The 5,303-nt window shown below is 46.6% G+C and overlaps 1 long non-coding RNA gene across 1 annotated transcript; it reads left to right on the plus strand.

Moving 5' to 3' along the window:
• The first annotated feature begins 293 nt into the window (after positions 1-293).
• On the plus strand, positions 294-4,500 carry LOC104624195. The gene is made up of 2 exons (XR_738066.1): positions 294-391; positions 2,935-4,500. It is a non-coding gene; the product is annotated as an uncharacterized LOC104624195 (long non-coding RNA).
• The last annotated feature ends 803 nt before the right edge of the window (positions 4,501-5,303 follow it).

Here is a 5,303-nt window from a genome sequence, read left to right on the forward strand (position 1 = left end):
GGTGACCTCGGTCGCGCCGCCGCAGGTAACCGCACCTCCGCCCTCCGCCGTCGTCTCAGCTGCCCGCTTTGCCTCGCCTGTCCTCTGCCTGCCTTCCACGCCGCCGAGGGGAGCCCGGCGTCTTCTCGCTCGAGCGGTCCCGGACCCTCTGCCGTGCGGTGTTTTGGAAAGGGGCTTTTGGCACTATCTGTTGACTTTGCTCATTCTCTGGCATATTCTTGGATTTCTATCTCGCTCTAGGACCTATAAAAAAACTCATTCTCTGGCATCTTCTTGGATTTTTATCTCCCTCTAGGACCTATGAGTGGAATGGGCATGAATATGGGCATGGAGGGGCAGTGGCACTACATGTAACCTTCACCTAGGTAACCAATGGCAAAGCCAGGGGGAAGTAAGTACGAACGGGGTCTTTGTTCTCACTTTGTCCGAGGGATATTTGTCTCCTTGCATTTCCCTATGTTCTCCCTGCCCATAGCCTCATGCTTGTTCTTTCCTTTCCATCCATCCCTCCATCCATCCGTCCTGTGCCTGGGCTCCTTCGGGTTTCTCTCCCTCCGGTTCAGCGCAAGCTTTCCGAGCTCCCAAACCCCCCGTGTGCGCGCGCGCGCCGTACATCGACGCCGCCGTACATCGACGCCGCCATACATTGATGCTATTATCCATCCCCGAGCACATGACAAAACAAGAAGCAGCCGGGGAGGTGGGGGAGCCCGTCGTCTTGGCAACAGACTGATTTGCAAAATGTAAGCGGTCTGCAGCAGCGCAGGGAGAGGAAAGAGCATGTCCCCAAAGTGTCATAAATCTGTCTAACCGCAGTTGATGCATGAGTTACATTTCTCCCGCTAACCTGCAAGACACCAAAAAAGCCAAACGGAGACTTCTCGTGGGTAAAAAAAAAAAAAAAAAAGAAAAAAAAGCGGCTTCACTGAGTTGTGTTTTGGAAGGCGATGGACCAAACTTTTATTTTTTTTTTTTTTTTTTGGTAATTTTTTTTTTCAAGTTTATTTCTCTTTGTCTGTCCGTCATAATGGGATTACGTGTGGCAAAGGAAAAAGAGAGAATACAAAATAGAGGTGTGCGCAGCAGGCTATGGAGCTTAGCCCAGGCTAATTGACTATATCCAAATTAAGTATGCCATCACTTGCAGTGTGACAAATGGATTTGACTTATTCAGTATACAAAAATAGAGATCATTAATGCAATCTTCAGTGGCAGGCCTCGCGAAGAAAGCCTAGAAAAACTGTCCCAGTTTTTTTTTTTTCCCCTCTTGTCTTTTTCGTAGGAGAAAATACATTATACAAATGTTAGTTGTTTTTTTTTTTTTAAAAAAAAAAAAAAGACTAAAGCAGTTTGAAACACTGAGGCACCAGTACCTTGTTTAAATGGTGCCTGATTCTGTTCCTTTTGCTGTCTTTCTGGAGTTAAAAGCAGTTATTTCAGCATCTTTGTTGTGGCCCCAGCCTATATTAACGTGGGGTTTGAGGTTACCCAGGCCAAGTGTATTTCGTAGTCGTCTTCTCTGGGCGCAAGTCAAAACTAAGTTTTAACAATTAGCTGTGAAAACATTCCTCTGAGCTTGGGAATGCAACAGCCTTATTACCTCATCATGGAAATTTCTAGCTTAGTTAATTTAAATATTGTTTCTTAGTTTCTGGGTCAATTAAATTTAAATGATGTATTTTATGCTTCGTGACCAATTAAATTAATAGGTTATTACAAAAAATATTATCATCTTTTTTGATTAAAGAGCTGTGAGTACAGTATATTTTATAAGCAATTTTCATTAGTTCAAAACTGTTCCTTTAGGCTAGATTAAGCAGCTATTCATTGCTAGAGCCTTGAGACCTGATTCCAAGGTGTTCGGCGCATTCACAGCGCGCTCTTACTTAGAACTAAAGCCAATTGAACCTACTTAGCAATAGCGTATGCCTTTCACCCTTGATGATTATGGAGCTTATAGCTCTCCGAAACAATACACCTGTCAGTTCCCATCAGCTACAGCAATCCAAGCAGAAGGCAGAGGCCCACGGAAAGCAGGAGGTTTTATTGTTTTAGGTCCAATTTTTTTCTCGTTCTCCCAAGCCCACTGAAAGGTTGGCTGAGTTGCACGTCTGATACTGTCGGACAGAAGCGAGCAGGGGGAAAGAATTAATTGATAACTGCTATTGATTTTTTTTTTTTTTTAAAAAACGTGTTTAAAAATACAGGTTTGATTTAACGATCGTCCTTAGTAATCCTATCCATTTCGGCTTCGTACGAGGCCTTTGCTCAGCGATGGACGTGCTTGCCATATAGCGCCTGTTTGAATGGCGCAGAGACTTGGGACGGATTCCAAGTCATCGGGCTTGAGAGCCAGATAAATAACTGTTGATAAACCCCGACACCGATTTAACTCGTCTCGCCTCCCAAGCCCCTCATTAGCTACTGCAGGTTCCCCGCCTTGTGTTCCCGGCACGCTTTTACCAGCGGGGAGATGAAGGCGGGTAGCTGGAGCAAGGCCATGGGAGATGGAGCCCACCTGAGAGCCCTCCTCGCAGGGCTTCCCCGGCTCGGCGCCGCCGCCCCGCGTGACGTTGGTCGTCATCAGGCGGGCTCTGCCTCCGGTTGGAAACCTCTCCATCCCATACGTTCCTAACCGTAACAGCAGAAAGCGGTTTTCTCTCCCAAAACTCTGCATTTGGAGGGGGGGAGCATGTTCTTGGGGGCTTTTTTTTCTTTTGACCTGGGAATCATTCCCGTGGCCGTCGTTGGGAGTCCGTACGTGGGCTCGGATCCCACAGAGGCAGTTGCACTCGCGCACCCGTGACTCCGCGCCCCACCTTTGGCTCGAGCCCGGCCTTCCCGTGCCCCAGCGGCGGAGGGTCGCGAGGAGCGTCGCGGCCCGATGTCGGTAGTCGATCCCCACCACTTACCGCCGCCTCTTTCTCTCCGCAGGGCTGCAAAGTATGCCAGGGGATTATGTGTCTCGGGGTAGTCCAATGGGTATGAATATGGGACAGCCAAGCTATACCCCACCCCAGATGCCCCCCCATCCCGCTCAGCTGCGTCATGGCCCCCCCATGCATACCTACATTCCTGGACACCCTCACCACCCAGCGATGATGATGCATGGAGGACCACCCCACCCTGGAATGCCCATGTCAGCATCAAGCCCCACAATGCTTCATCCCGGCGAGCCGGCAGTGAGCGGACAAGTGATGGACATTCATGCTCAGTAGCTTAAGGGAAATACGCGTTGTCTGCAGCGACGGTAGATTTCAAACATTGTCTTTCTGCAATGACTATGGAGTTCTTGGCGTCAACTTTGGACCAAGGGACGTTCCGATTCTTCACAGGGACCCTGAAAAGCAGGAAAACACCAACCGAAGTCAACTTCTGGGGACATGCTAAATACCTATATAAGACATTAAGAGAACAAAGAGTGAAATATTGTAAAATGCTATTATACTGTTATCCATATTACGTTGTTTCTTATAGATTTTTTAAAAAAAATGTGAAATTTTTCCACACTATGTGTGTTGTTTCCATAGCTCTTCACTTCCTCCAGAAGCCTCCTTACATTAAAAAAAAGAAGCCTTACACTTTTCCTGCAAATGACAGAAAAGGCTTATTTGCAGGATTTTTAGAGCATTGAAATAACTATGTCAGGCAGAAGAATCTTTCTTCTATCCTAGGATTTCAGCCATGCACACTCTCTCTCTCCCCTCCTCTCTCTCTGTCTGTCTTTCTTCCCTTTCTCTCCCTTTCTCCCCGTCTCTCTCCCTCTCTCTCTTTCTAGCCTGGGGCGTGAATTTGCATGTCTAATTCATTTACTCACCATATTTGAATTGGCCTGAACAGATGTAAATCGGGAAGGATGGGAAAAACTGCAGTCATCAACAATGATTAATCAGCTGTTGCAGGCAGTGTCTTAAGGAGACTGGTAGGAGGAAGCATGGAAACGGAAAGGCAGTGTATTTGAAGCCTAATTGTCACATCAGAGCATCCTTGTCCCCATGCAGCAACCACCACCTTGTACATCACTTCCTGTTTTATGCAGCTCGAAACATGGACTGAAGATTTATTTTTAATATGTTGACTTTCTTTCTGGGCAAGACATCGGTCATGTGTGCATTTCCCCCCCCCCCCCCCATAGTCCCATCATGGAGCATTTATGTATACATTGTAAATAAATTTTGTGCAAAAAGGACTGGAAAAATGATCTGTATTATTGCAATTTTTTGTAAAAGTAGCAGTTTGGTATGAGTTGGCATGCATACAGATTTACTAAGTGGGATAAGCTAATTATACTTTTGTTGTGGTTAAACAAATGCTTGTTGATAGCCTTTTTCTATCAAGAAACCAAGGAGCTAATTATTATTAATAATAATCATTGCACACTGAGTCTTAGAGTTTCTGATTGAAACAGTTTGGATTGTATAATAACTCAAAGCCCAGTTGTAGTAGTTTGAGTGCAGTAATGAAATCTGAATCTAAAATAAAAACAAATTATTTTTTGTCATGGTGACTCTACTGCTTGCAAAATTTGTTTCCTGCCCCCCTTCAGTATTTGTAGCCATTCCATCCCAAACTGGGAGCCGAGCGGCTACAAAATTCAGCTAGCTCCAGAGACCTCCCCATCGTTTTGCTATTGGCTCCGTATTTAAAGAATGTGAAAGTAATGCAACGCTACGTAAAAGAAACTTTCTCAGAACTTGCACTGTGAATTGTCAGGATGGGAACTGTTGCCTATTAATAAATGTAATATTGTAGGGCATGATCAGAGATAAATTTGTGAATAGTATTACCCCCCTCCCCGCTCCCAATTACAGGTCTCATACCCAGTTTAAATTATTTGAACCACTGACTTATTACATTTCTCTCTGGAATTGGACATATTAAGGCAAGAGGAAAATAAAACTGGGAAAACATTGCCCGGGCGACGCATATTTGTGAATAAAGGACGTGCTGGTGCGAGGGGCTGCGGGCCCTCTGCGAGCGGAGGCTGGTGCAGGCCGTCCCCTCCTCATGACCCAATTTTCTCGCACATCTGTATTTTCTGCACCGCGCCCGGCGAGCCCGGGTAGGCCGCCATACCTCCCCCTCTGCTTTCCCTAAAACGGCAGCTATAGAAAAAAAAAACTTAAAAAACGCCAACAGTCCAGGGAATAGGAAAATTACATAAATGTCTTTATGAAAGGCAAAATCATGCAACAGCCCCCCCGCCCCTGCCAGCCACCCCCCGGCTCGTGTCCCAGGCTGCGGGGGGCCCCCCAGGGGGGCCCCCCCGCCTCCTGGGGGTGGGCAGGGGTGCCGGCCGGGCG

Source organism: Phaethon lepturus, unplaced genomic scaffold (assembly GCF_000687285.1).
Source record: "Phaethon lepturus isolate BGI_N335 unplaced genomic scaffold, ASM68728v1 scaffold40997, whole genome shotgun sequence".
NCBI lineage: Eukaryota > Metazoa > Chordata > Aves > Phaethontiformes > Phaethontidae > Phaethon > Phaethon lepturus.